General features: G+C 54.0%; 1 long non-coding RNA gene and 4 other non-coding genes across 5 annotated transcripts in view; 4 read left to right on the plus strand and 1 right to left on the minus strand.

The window, feature by feature from the left end:
• The window catches only part of LOC141418921 (uncharacterized), a 518,407-nt gene that overhangs the window by 228,329 nt on the left and 276,167 nt on the right, over positions 1 to 13,911 (minus strand). The gene's annotated exons all lie outside the window — the stretch shown is intronic.
• LOC141418951 (5S ribosomal RNA) lies at positions 1,660 to 1,778 on the plus strand. Its single transcript, XR_012443628.1, has one exon. It is a non-coding gene; the product is annotated as a 5S ribosomal RNA (ribosomal RNA).
• On the plus strand, positions 4,987 to 5,105 carry LOC141418952 (5S ribosomal RNA). Its single transcript, XR_012443629.1, has one exon. It is a non-coding gene; the product is annotated as a 5S ribosomal RNA (ribosomal RNA).
• Positions 8,314 to 8,432, plus strand: LOC141418953 (5S ribosomal RNA). The gene has a single exon (XR_012443630.1). It is a non-coding gene; the product is annotated as a 5S ribosomal RNA (ribosomal RNA).
• Positions 11,641 to 11,759, plus strand: LOC141418955 (5S ribosomal RNA). Its single transcript, XR_012443632.1, has one exon. It is a non-coding gene; the product is annotated as a 5S ribosomal RNA (ribosomal RNA).

Raw genomic sequence — 13,911 nt, forward strand, 5'->3', positions numbered from 1 at the left:
CTTGCTTGGGCGGGCCTGGAAACGTGATCCACCTGAGTAGCTAAGGTTTCAGGCGTGAGCAAGCAGCACCCAGCAAGAACCAAGGTGTTGAGAGGTCTGGCATGAGGGACTCCATTTCAACTTGGAAGGCCTTTCACCCTCATCTCTAGAAACTGTTTGTCTCTGAGCTGTTTCCTCGGAGGGTTTTTGGATTGGTCGTTTTCATCTTTCGACGTGAGGATTAGTTTTTTTTCTCTAAGTGTCTTATGTGTGTGGGGGGGTCGAGCAACAAACAGGTCAGGTGGGAGTCAGTGTCAGCTGGACCCTTTGGCCAAATTTAAACAACAAACAGGCTTGGAAGGACTCCCTTTTTAGCTAGTGGCCTCTAAACCATGACAAAGAAAACAGAATCTAAAGCTGACTTGTGTGAGGGACATGTACCTGTCTGTTACAGTCTTTTTTCATTGTTTCTTTTTTTTTTGTTTGTTTAATGGGCTTGATTGTAAATGTCCCAGGAGGATCAGAAGTGCAATTCCAAATACGTAAAAGAGCCATGGTAAAAATTCTGACGGACAACTTAGCAACTAAGAGAAGAGTATGTCAGTACCATCAGCATTTGATCACAGCGTTTCTGTAAATTTTGTAGTTTAGAGGGCCCGACAGCCTTGGAAAATGCAGATATGCTCACTATCTAGGAACGAATGACAGCATGACAGCTCTCTAGAGGTTATCCACACATATCAGTGGTTATCCTGAGAGTAAAACCTCAGAGTGCCCATTCATTGAGGGGTCAGTGTCAGTGACCCCAAATAGCCTCATCACAGGCACATGTAGGCTCCTAACTGTATTAGAATCATGTAAGACAACAGTTGTTTCACCATAGGGATGAAGCCATCTAGAAGATTTTCTATAAACCAACTCTTAATGAATTTTCATTTCGTCATGATCGTCATCTCAGTGGCCGAAACCCTGAGAAAAATTAGAAGGGAACAGAAGTAAATACTTCTGAGGACAAAGTGTAGAGTTTAGGAAGCCTGAGGGTTGACAGGATAGGATTTCTTAGGACGTTGAGTAGGGATGGGAGGAGATGTTTTTTTCTTTCCCTTGTCTCCACGATTTCGGTGGTGAAAGGGGCCTCTGAGCTGGAAATGTTCCCGATTGAGCCCCGCAGCCCCAGGCCCAGAGTGTGGAGGAGGGCGCAGCGGGTCGGCTAAGGGCGCGGCTGCCGTTTTGCAGAGGGCTGGAGGGGCAGTGGGGCTTTGTGGACGAGGAGGACCGGAAAGGTCCCCAAGACGTCCGTCGGGAGCCACGCGCCCAAGGGTCGGCTCCCGCAGGCGAGGGAGGAGGGCGGCCAGAACTGTGCACCCCCCCCACACCCCCGCCTTAGCCAAGGCAGTGACACATCCCCAGAGGAACAAGAGCCCGAGAGCACTGAGCAATGTTCCCCTGAGAAAACTCGATCCTGGTCCGGGCACCGGGACACCTCGGGAAGAAAGCCAGCGAGTGGCCACCTGGGCGAGACCGGCTGCCCCAGCAGGCGTCCGGGGCCCCTGGCTGCTTGGCCAGAGGCCGCCAGCCCCCACCCCGCAGCCCCCACCCGCAGCCGTGCCAGGGGAGCAGTGTGGAGACGCAGGCCGCGCCCACCTCACGCTCTTGGGGCTCCAGGAGGCGGCAGCTGGCGTCTACGGCCATACCACCCTGAACGCGCCCGATCTCGTCTGATCTCGGAAGCTAAGCAGGGTCGGGCCTGGTTAGTACTTGGATGGGAGACCGCCTGGGAATACCGGGTGCTGTAGGCTTTTGCTCGTCCCTCCCTCGCTGCTCCTTTTGGCCTCCGGGACCTCACCGCCCCGACCCAGCGCCACCACCACCGGCGACCCCTTCCCCGCCACCCCGCCAGACCCACGCCTCCCACCTCACAGACACGCCCCCGAATCCTCTCCTCTCCCCTCCCCACACTCTCGTGGGGCGCGCGCCCGCTCACTGGGCACCAGCCGGGTGGGTCCCAGGCCACGTTGGGGACCGCTCCCCAACTGTCCTCAGAAAGCCAGCAGGAGTAGAAAACGTTCAGGCGGACGGTGAGGGAAGTGCGAAAGCCCTGAGAAAGCGGGTCTGCAGCCCAGCGGGCCCCAGACTGGGACGCGCCACACCCTGGCTCGCCACAAGGTGGTGCACTGGGCCCAGGGCAAGACGCCAGGGGACAGGGAGGCAGGCCACCTCAGTCGGGTGCTGCTCCGTCGCTCGACCCAACACAGGTCAGCGTGTGCATGACCTCTCCGTGGGGCCCCAACTCCCACGGCGGTGCCTGCAGTCACGGGGACAGCGGGCGCAGGGCCTGAGCTCACGGTGAGGGGAGTATGCTTAGAATGCAAAATTCAAACACACCCGGGAATACATTGGCAAGGAGAAGTCCCAGAAAGAGTTGCAACCCTGACATTGAGGGCGCGTTTCCTTTTGCTTGGTCCTGTACCCTGCTTGAGTGTGAGTGGTGATGAATTGCTGCCCGTTTCGGATCGTTTGGTGGCAATGTAGTTTGTACCTTTCTCTGCAATGTGTGAAGTCTTTCTTTGTGTAATAGGCTGTATTGGCAAGTGTCTCTACCTTTCAGTGTTTATCCAAAGTCAATCCAAGGCTGTGGTCCACGAGTCTAAGAACAAACCCTGTGTTTTATGTCCAAAACTAAAAACACCACTTTTAAGTATGCTAGGACGGGTCCGGAGCAGGTAGAAATAGGGACTTCTTCCCGAGTAGTGTACAACGCCGTGGCCACTCATAGAAGTTTGTGCCTAGAGGGCTTTCATGTTCGATAGACACGCATCCATCATAACCACTTTTTTGTTTTATTTATTTGTTTATTTGTTTATTTATGTATTTACGTATTTACGTATTGATTTTTGTGGTACCAGTGCTTGAATTCAGGCCGTACACCTTGCCCCGCTCCACCAGCCCTTTTCGTGTGAGGGTTTTAAAGGGTTGACTCTCCAGGGTCCCCGAAGCCCACACTGCCTAAATTACCTGTGATAGAAAGAAAGGCAGGGGCAGTGCCTGAGACCACAAGGACTTTTCCCCTTATCGCTTCCTGATTGCTTGCAAGTGCTGGCTGTCTACCACCACAAGGACACTTCTCTTTACCTCTCCCTGGCTGCGTACCCCGGAAAACCTCCTCACCCCTAGTCCCCGCCCCCCCCCCCCCCGGCGAGGCTTGCATCCCAGGCTGTCCAGAGTGCAGGACGCCCCTCACCACGGCAAAATAAAGCGTGCTCTCGTCTGTAGAGGTCTCGGTCTCCTTTTCCTCGAGGCATCCTCTTTTCTAACATTTGGCTTTTTCTAACAGGTCTCATGGAACGACTTGCTTGGGCGGGCCTGGAAACGTGATCCACCTGAGTAGCTAAGGTTTCAGGCGTGAGCAAGCAGCACCCAGCAAGAACCAAGGTGTTGAGAGGTCTGGCATGAGGGACTCCATTTCAACTTGGAAGGCCTTTCACCCTCATCTCTAGAAACTGTTTGTCTCTGAGCTGTTTCCTCGGAGGGTTTTTGGATTGGTCGTTTTCATCTTTCGACGTGAGGATTAGTTTTTTTTCTCTAAGTGTCTTATGTGTGTGGGGGGGTCGAGCAACAAACAGGTCAGGTGGGAGTCAGTGTCAGCTGGACCCTTTGGCCAAATTTAAACAACAAACAGGCTTGGAAGGACTCCCTTTTTAGCTAGTGGCCTCTAAACCATGACAAAGAAAACAGAATCTAAAGCTGACTTGTGTGAGGGACATGTACCTGTCTGTTACAGTCTTTTTTCATTGTTTCTTTTTTTTTTGTTTGTTTAATGGGCTTGATTGTAAATGTCCCAGGAGGATCAGAAGTGCAATTCCAAATACGTAAAAGAGCCATGGTAAAAATTCTGACGGACAACTTAGCAACTAAGAGAAGAGTATGTCAGTACCATCAGCATTTGATCACAGCGTTTCTGTAAATTTTGTAGTTTAGAGGGCCCGACAGCCTTGGAAAATGCAGATATGCTCACTATCTAGGAACGAATGACAGCATGACAGCTCTCTAGAGGTTATCCACACATATCAGTGGTTATCCTGAGAGTAAAACCTCAGAGTGCCCATTCATTGAGGGGTCAGTGTCAGTGACCCCAAATAGCCTCATCACAGGCACATGTAGGCTCCTAACTGTATTAGAATCATGTAAGACAACAGTTGTTTCACCATAGGGATGAAGCCATCTAGAAGATTTTCTATAAACCAACTCTTAATGAATTTTCATTTCGTCATGATCGTCATCTCAGTGGCCGAAACCCTGAGAAAAATTAGAAGGGAACAGAAGTAAATACTTCTGAGGACAAAGTGTAGAGTTTAGGAAGCCTGAGGGTTGACAGGATAGGATTTCTTAGGACGTTGAGTAGGGATGGGAGGAGATGTTTTTTTCTTTCCCTTGTCTCCACGATTTCGGTGGTGAAAGGGGCCTCTGAGCTGGAAATGTTCCCGATTGAGCCCCGCAGCCCCAGGCCCAGAGTGTGGAGGAGGGCGCAGCGGGTCGGCTAAGGGCGCGGCTGCCGTTTTGCAGAGGGCTGGAGGGGCAGTGGGGCTTTGTGGACGAGGAGGACCGGAAAGGTCCCCAAGACGTCCGTCGGGAGCCACGCGCCCAAGGGTCGGCTCCCGCAGGCGAGGGAGGAGGGCGGCCAGAACTGTGCACCCCCCCCACACCCCCGCCTTAGCCAAGGCAGTGACACATCCCCAGAGGAACAAGAGCCCGAGAGCACTGAGCAATGTTCCCCTGAGAAAACTCGATCCTGGTCCGGGCACCGGGACACCTCGGGAAGAAAGCCAGCGAGTGGCCACCTGGGCGAGACCGGCTGCCCCAGCAGGCGTCCGGGGCCCCTGGCCGCTTGGCCAGAGGCCGCCAGCCCCCACCCCGCAGCCCCCACCCGCAGCCGTGCCAGGGGAGCAGTGTGGAGACGCAGGCCGCGCCCACCTCACGCTCTTGGGGCTCCAGGAGGCGGCAGCTGGCGTCTACGGCCATACCACCCTGAACGCGCCCGATCTCGTCTGATCTCGGAAGCTAAGCAGGGTCGGGCCTGGTTAGTACTTGGATGGGAGACCGCCTGGGAATACCGGGTGCTGTAGGCTTTTGCTCGTCCCTCCCTCGCTGCTCCTTTTGGCCTCCGGGACCTCACCGCCCCGACCCAGCGCCACCACCACCGGCGACCCCTTCCCCGCCACCCCGCCAGACCCACGCCTCCCACCTCACAGACACGCCCCCGAATCCTCTCCTCTCCCCTCCCCACACTCTCGTGGGGCGCGCGCCCGCTCACTGGGCACCAGCCGGGTGGGTCCCAGGCCACGTTGGGGACCGCTCCCCAACTGTCCTCAGAAAGCCAGCAGGAGTAGAAAACGTTCAGGCGGACGGTGAGGGAAGTGCGAAAGCCCTGAGAAAGCGGGTCTGCAGCCCAGCGGGCCCCAGACTGGGACGCGCCACACCCTGGCTCGCCACAAGGTGGTGCACTGGGCCCAGGGCAAGACGCCAGGGGACAGGGAGGCAGGCCACCTCAGTCGGGTGCTGCTCCGTCGCTCGACCCAACACAGGTCAGCGTGTGCATGACCTCTCCGTGGGGCCCCAACTCCCACGGCGGTGCCTGCAGTCACGGGGACAGCGGGCGCAGGGCCTGAGCTCACGGTGAGGGGAGTATGCTTAGAATGCAAAATTCAAACACACCCGGGAATACATTGGCAAGGAGAAGTCCCAGAAAGAGTTGCAACCCTGACATTGAGGGCGCGTTTCCTTTTGCTTGGTCCTGTACCCTGCTTGAGTGTGAGTGGTGATGAATTGCTGCCCGTTTCGGATCGTTTGGTGGCAATGTAGTTTGTACCTTTCTCTGCAATGTGTGAAGTCTTTCTTTGTGTAATAGGCTGTATTGGCAAGTGTCTCTACCTTTCAGTGTTTATCCAAAGTCAATCCAAGGCTGTGGTCCACGAGTCTAAGAACAAACCCTGTGTTTTATGTCCAAAACTAAAAACACCACTTTTAAGTATGCTAGGACGGGTCCGGAGCAGGTAGAAATAGGGACTTCTTCCCGAGTAGTGTACAACGCCGTGGCCACTCATAGAAGTTTGTGCCTAGAGGGCTTTCATGTTCGATAGACACGCATCCATCATAACCACTTTTTTGTTTTATTTATTTGTTTATTTGTTTATTTATGTATTTACGTATTTACGTATTGATTTTTGTGGTACCAGTGCTTGAATTCAGGCCGTACACCTTGCCCCGCTCCACCAGCCCTTTTCGTGTGAGGGTTTTAAAGGGTTGACTCTCCAGGGTCCCCGAAGCCCACACTGCCTAAATTACCTGTGATAGAAAGAAAGGCAGGGGCAGTGCCTGAGACCACAAGGACTTTTCCCCTTATCGCTTCCTGATTGCTTGCAAGTGCTGGCTGTCTACCACCACAAGGACACTTCTCTTTACCTCTCCCTGGCTGCGTACCCCGGAAAACCTCCTCACCCCTAGTCCCCGCCCCCCCCCCCCCCGGCGAGGCTTGCATCCCAGGCTGTCCAGAGTGCAGGACGCCCCTCACCACGGCAAAATAAAGCGTGCTCTCGTCTGTAGAGGTCTCGGTCTCCTTTTCCTCGAGGCATCCTCTTTTCTAACATTTGGCTTTTTCTAACAGGTCTCATGGAACGACTTGCTTGGGCGGGCCTGGAAACGTGATCCACCTGAGTAGCTAAGGTTTCAGGCGTGAGCAAGCAGCACCCAGCAAGAACCAAGGTGTTGAGAGGTCTGGCATGAGGGACTCCATTTCAACTTGGAAGGCCTTTCACCCTCATCTCTAGAAACTGTTTGTCTCTGAGCTGTTTCCTCGGAGGGTTTTTGGATTGGTCGTTTTCATCTTTCGACGTGAGGATTAGTTTTTTTTCTCTAAGTGTCTTATGTGTGTGGGGGGGTCGAGCAACAAACAGGTCAGGTGGGAGTCAGTGTCAGCTGGACCCTTTGGCCAAATTTAAACAACAAACAGGCTTGGAAGGACTCCCTTTTTAGCTAGTGGCCTCTAAACCATGACAAAGAAAACAGAATCTAAAGCTGACTTGTGTGAGGGACATGTACCTGTCTGTTACAGTCTTTTTTCATTGTTTCTTTTTTTTTTGTTTGTTTAATGGGCTTGATTGTAAATGTCCCAGGAGGATCAGAAGTGCAATTCCAAATACGTAAAAGAGCCATGGTAAAAATTCTGACGGACAACTTAGCAACTAAGAGAAGAGTATGTCAGTACCATCAGCATTTGATCACAGCGTTTCTGTAAATTTTGTAGTTTAGAGGGCCCGACAGCCTTGGAAAATGCAGATATGCTCACTATCTAGGAACGAATGACAGCATGACAGCTCTCTAGAGGTTATCCACACATATCAGTGGTTATCCTGAGAGTAAAACCTCAGAGTGCCCATTCATTGAGGGGTCAGTGTCAGTGACCCCAAATAGCCTCATCACAGGCACATGTAGGCTCCTAACTGTATTAGAATCATGTAAGACAACAGTTGTTTCACCATAGGGATGAAGCCATCTAGAAGATTTTCTATAAACCAACTCTTAATGAATTTTCATTTCGTCATGATCGTCATCTCAGTGGCCGAAACCCTGAGAAAAATTAGAAGGGAACAGAAGTAAATACTTCTGAGGACAAAGTGTAGAGTTTAGGAAGCCTGAGGGTTGACAGGATAGGATTTCTTAGGACGTTGAGTAGGGATGGGAGGAGATGTTTTTTTCTTTCCCTTGTCTCCACGATTTCGGTGGTGAAAGGGGCCTCTGAGCTGGAAATGTTCCCGATTGAGCCCCGCAGCCCCAGGCCCAGAGTGTGGAGGAGGGCGCAGCGGGTCGGCTAAGGGCGCGGCTGCCGTTTTGCAGAGGGCTGGAGGGGCAGTGGGGCTTTGTGGACGAGGAGGACCGGAAAGGTCCCCAAGACGTCCGTCGGGAGCCACGCGCCCAAGGGTCGGCTCCCGCAGGCGAGGGAGGAGGGCGGCCAGAACTGTGCACCCCCCCCACACCCCCGCCTTAGCCAAGGCAGTGACACATCCCCAGAGGAACAAGAGCCCGAGAGCACTGAGCAATGTTCCCCTGAGAAAACTCGATCCTGGTCCGGGCACCGGGACACCTCGGGAAGAAAGCCAGCGAGTGGCCACCTGGGCGAGACCGGCTGCCCCAGCAGGCGTCCGGGGCCCCTGGCTGCTTGGCCAGAGGCCGCCAGCCCCCACCCCGCAGCCCCCACCCGCAGCCGTGCCAGGGGAGCAGTGTGGAGACGCAGGCCGCGCCCACCTCACGCTCTTGGGGCTCCAGGAGGCGGCAGCTGGCGTCTACGGCCATACCACCCTGAACGCGCCCGATCTCGTCTGATCTCGGAAGCTAAGCAGGGTCGGGCCTGGTTAGTACTTGGATGGGAGACCGCCTGGGAATACCGGGTGCTGTAGGCTTTTGCTCGTCCCTCCCTCGCTGCTCCTTTTGGCCTCCGGGACCTCACCGCCCCGACCCAGCGCCACCACCACCGGCGACCCCTTCCCCGCCACCCCGCCAGACCCACGCCTCCCACCTCACAGACACGCCCCCGAATCCTCTCCTCTCCCCTCCCCACACTCTCGTGGGGCGCGCGCCCGCTCACTGGGCACCAGCCGGGTGGGTCCCAGGCCACGTTGGGGACCGCTCCCCAACTGTCCTCAGAAAGCCAGCAGGAGTAGAAAACGTTCAGGCGGACGGTGAGGGAAGTGCGAAAGCCCTGAGAAAGCGGGTCTGCAGCCCAGCGGGCCCCAGACTGGGACGCGCCACACCCTGGCTCGCCACAAGGTGGTGCACTGGGCCCAGGGCAAGACGCCAGGGGACAGGGAGGCAGGCCACCTCAGTCGGGTGCTGCTCCGTCGCTCGACCCAACACAGGTCAGCGTGTGCATGACCTCTCCGTGGGGCCCCAACTCCCACGGCGGTGCCTGCAGTCACGGGGACAGCGGGCGCAGGGCCTGAGCTCACGGTGAGGGGAGTATGCTTAGAATGCAAAATTCAAACACACCCGGGAATACATTGGCAAGGAGAAGTCCCAGAAAGAGTTGCAACCCTGACATTGAGGGCGCGTTTCCTTTTGCTTGGTCCTGTACCCTGCTTGAGTGTGAGTGGTGATGAATTGCTGCCCGTTTCGGATCGTTTGGTGGCAATGTAGTTTGTACCTTTCTCTGCAATGTGTGAAGTCTTTCTTTGTGTAATAGGCTGTATTGGCAAGTGTCTCTACCTTTCAGTGTTTATCCAAAGTCAATCCAAGGCTGTGGTCCACGAGTCTAAGAACAAACCCTGTGTTTTATGTCCAAAACTAAAAACACCACTTTTAAGTATGCTAGGACGGGTCCGGAGCAGGTAGAAATAGGGACTTCTTCCCGAGTAGTGTACAACGCCGTGGCCACTCATAGAAGTTTGTGCCTAGAGGGCTTTCATGTTCGATAGACACGCATCCATCATAACCACTTTTTTGTTTTATTTATTTGTTTATTTGTTTATTTATGTATTTACGTATTTACGTATTGATTTTTGTGGTACCAGTGCTTGAATTCAGGCCGTACACCTTGCCCCGCTCCACCAGCCCTTTTCGTGTGAGGGTTTTAAAGGGTTGACTCTCCAGGGTCCCCGAAGCCCACACTGCCTAAATTACCTGTGATAGAAAGAAAGGCAGGGGCAGTGCCTGAGACCACAAGGACTTTTCCCCTTATCGCTTCCTGATTGCTTGCAAGTGCTGGCTGTCTACCACCACAAGGACACTTCTCTTTACCTCTCCCTGGCTGCGTACCCCGGAAAACCTCCTCACCCCTAGTCCCCGCCCCCCCCCCCCCCGGCGAGGCTTGCATCCCAGGCTGTCCAGAGTGCAGGACGCCCCTCACCACGGCAAAATAAAGCGTGCTCTCGTCTGTAGAGGTCTCGGTCTCCTTTTCCTCGAGGCATCCTCTTTTCTAACATTTGGCTTTTTCTAACAGGTCTCATGGAACGACTTGCTTGGGCGGGCCTGGAAACGTGATCCACCTGAGTAGCTAAGGTTTCAGGCGTGAGCAAGCAGCACCCAGCAAGAACCAAGGTGTTGAGAGGTCTGGCATGAGGGACTCCATTTCAACTTGGAAGGCCTTTCACCCTCATCTCTAGAAACTGTTTGTCTCTGAGATGTTTCCTCGGAGGGTTTTTGGATTGGTCGTTTTCATCTTTCGACGTGAGGATTAGTTTTTTTTCTCTAAGTGTCTTATGTGTGTGGGGGGGTCGAGCAACAAACAGGTCAGGTGGGAGTCAGTGTCAGCTGGACCCTTTGGCCAAATTTAAACAACAAACAGGCTTGGAAGGACTCCCTTTTTAGCTAGTGGCCTCTAAACCATGACAAAGAAAACAGAATCTAAAGCTGACTTGTGTGAGGGACATGTACCTGTCTGTTACAGTCTTTTTTCATTGTTTCTTTTTTTTTTGTTTGTTTAATGGGCTTGATTGTAAATGTCCCAGGAGGATCAGAAGTGCAATTCCAAATACGTAAAAGAGCCATGGTAAAAATTCTGACGGACAACTTAGCAACTAAGAGAAGAGTATGTCAGTACCATCAGCATTTGATCACAGCGTTTCTGTAAATTTTGTAGTTTAGAGGGCCCGACAGCCTTGGAAAATGCAGATATGCTCACTATCTAGGAACGAATGACAGCATGACAGCTCTCTAGAGGTTATCCACACATATCAGTGGTTATCCTGAGAGTAAAACCTCAGAGTGCCCATTCATTGAGGGGTCAGTGTCAGTGACCCCAAATAGCCTCATCACAGGCACATGTAGGCTCCTAACTGTATTAGAATCATGTAAGACAACAGTTGTTTCACCATAGGGATGAAGCCATCTAGAAGATTTTCTATAAACCAACTCTTAATGAATTTTCATTTCGTCATGATCGTCATCTCAGTGGCCGAAACCCTGAGAAAAATTAGAAGGGAACAGAAGTAAATACTTCTGAGGACAAAGTGTAGAGTTTAGGAAGCCTGAGGGTTGACAGGATAGGATTTCTTAGGACGTTGAGTAGGGATGGGAGGAGATGTTTTTTTCTTTCCCTTGTCTCCACGATTTCGGTGGTGAAAGGGGCCTCTGAGCTGGAAATGTTCCCGATTGAGCCCCGCAGCCCCAGGCCCAGAGTGTGGAGGAGGGCGCAGCGGGTCGGCTAAGGGCGCGGCTGCCGTTTTGCAGAGGGCTGGAGGGGCAGTGGGGCTTTGTGGACGAGGAGGACCGGAAAGGTCCCCAAGACGTCCGTCGGGAGCCACGCGCCCAAGGGTCGGCTCCCGCAGGCGAGGGAGGAGGGCGGCCAGAACTGTGCACCCCCCCCACACCCCCGCCTTAGCCAAGGCAGTGACACATCCCCAGAGGAACAAGAGCCCGAGAGCACTGAGCAATGTTCCCCTGAGAAAACTCGATCCTGGTCCGGGCACCGGGACACCTCGGGAAGAAAGCCAGCGAGTGGCCACCTGGGCGAGACCGGCTGCCCCAGCAGGCGTCCGGGGCCCCTGGCCGCTTGGCCAGAGGCCGCCAGCCCCCACCCCGCAGCCCCCACCCGCAGCCGTGCCAGGGGAGCAGTGTGGAGACGCAGGCCGCGCCCACCTCACGCTCTTGGGGCTCCAGGAGGCGGCAGCTGGCGTCTACGGCCATACCACCCTGAACGCGCCCGATCTCGTCTGATCTCGGAAGCTAAGCAGGGTCGGGCCTGGTTAGTACTTGGATGGGAGACCGCCTGGGAATACCGGGTGCTGTAGGCTTTTGCTCGTCCCTCCCTCGCTGCTCCTTTTGGCCTCCGGGACCTCACCGCCCCGACCCAGCGCCACCACCACCGGCGACCCCTTCCCCGCCACCCCGCCAGACCCACGCCTCCCACCTCACAGACACGCCCCCGAATCCTCTCCTCTCCCCTCCCCACACTCTCGTGGGGCGCGCGCCCGCTCACTGGGCACCAGCCGGGTGGGTCCCAGGCCACGTTGGGGACCGCTCCCCAACTGTCCTCAGAAAGCCAGCAGGAGTAGAAAACGTTCAGGCGGACGGTGAGGGAAGTGCGAAAGCCCTGAGAAAGCGGGTCTGCAGCCCAGCGGGCCCCAGACTGGGACGCGCCACACCCTGGCTCGCCACAAGGTGGTGCACTGGGCCCAGGGCAAGACGCCAGGGGACAGGGAGGCAGGCCACCTCAGTCGGGTGCTGCTCCGTCGCTCGACCCAACACAGGTCAGCGTGTGCATGACCTCTCCGTGGGGCCCCAACTCCCACGGCGGTGCCTGCAGTCACGGGGACAGCGGGCGCAGGGCCTGAGCTCACGGTGAGGGGAGTATGCTTAGAATGCAAAATTCAAACACACCCGGGAATACATTGGCAAGGAGAAGTCCCAGAAAGAGTTGCAACCCTGACATTGAGGGCGCGTTTCCTTTTGCTTGGTCCTGTACCCTGCTTGAGTGTGAGTGGTGATGAATTGCTGCCCGTTTCGGATCGTTTGGTGGCAATGTAGTTTGTACCTTTCTCTGCAATGTGTGAAGTCTTTCTTTGTGTAATAGGCTGTATTGGCAAGTGTCTCTACCTTTCAGTGTTTATCCAAAGTCAATCCAAGGCTGTGGTCCACGAGTCTAAGAACAAACCCTGTGTTTTATGTCCAAAACTAAAAACACCACTTTTAAGTATGCTAGGACGGGTCCGGAGCAGGTAGAAATAGGGACTTCTTCCCGAGTAGTGTACAACGCCGTGGCCACTCATAGAAGTTTGTGCCTAGAGGGCTTTCATGTTCGATAGACACGCATCCATCATAACCACTTTTTTGTTTTATTTATTTGTTTATTTGTTTATTTATGTATTTACGTATTTACGTATTGATTTTTGTGGTACCAGTGCTTGAATTCAGGCCGTACACCTTGCCCCGCTCCACCAGCCCTTTTCGTGTGAGGGTTTTAAAGGGTTGACTCTCCAGGGTCCCCGAAGCCCACACTGCCTAAATTACCTGTGATAGAAAGAAAGGCAGGGGCAGTGCCTGAGACCACAAGGACTTTTCCCCTTATCGCTTCCTGATTGCTTGCAAGTGCTGGCTGTCTACCACCACAAGGACACTTCTCTTTACCTCTCCCTGGCTGCGTACCCCGGAAAACCTCCTCACCCCTAGTCCCCGCCCCCCCCCCCCCCCCGGCGAGGCTTGCATCCCAGGCTGTCCAGAGTGCAGGACGCCCCTCACCACGGCAAAATAAAGCGTGCTCTCGTCTGTAGAGGTCTCGGTCTCCTTTTCCTCGAGGCATCCTCTTTTCTAACATTTGGCTTTTTCTAACAGGTCTCATGGAACGACTTGCTTGGGCGGGCCTGGAAACGTGATCCACCTGAGTAGCTAAGGTTTCAGGCGTGAGCAAGCAGCACCCAGCAAGAACCAAGGTGTTGAGAGGTCTGGCATGAGGGACTCCATTTCAACTTGGAAGGCCTTTCACCCTCATCTCTAGAAACTGTTTGTCTCTGAGCTGTTTCCTCGGAGGGTTTTTGGATTGGTCGTTTTCATCTTTCGACGTGAGGATTAGTTTTTTTTCTCTAAGTGTCTTATGTGTGTGGGGGGGTCGAGCAACAAACAGGTCAGGTGGGAGTCAGTGTCAGCTGGACCCTTTGGCCAAATTTAAACAACAAACAGGCTTGGAAGGACTCCCTTTTTAGCTAGTGGCCTCTAAACCATGACAAAGAAAACAGAATCTAAAGCTGACTTGTGTGAGGGACATGTACCTGTCTGTTACAGTCTTTTTTCATTGTTTCTTTTTTGTTTGTTTGTTTAATGGGCTTGATTGTAAATGTCCCAGGAGGATCAGAAGTGCAATTCCAAATACGTAAAAGAGCCATGGTAAAAATTCTGACGGACAACTTAGCAACTAAGAGAAGAGTATGTCAGTACCATCAGCATTTGATC

The sequence above is a fragment of the Castor canadensis genome, chromosome 18 (assembly GCF_047511655.1).
Source record: "Castor canadensis chromosome 18, mCasCan1.hap1v2, whole genome shotgun sequence".
NCBI classification, from domain to species: domain Eukaryota; kingdom Metazoa; phylum Chordata; class Mammalia; order Rodentia; family Castoridae; genus Castor; species Castor canadensis.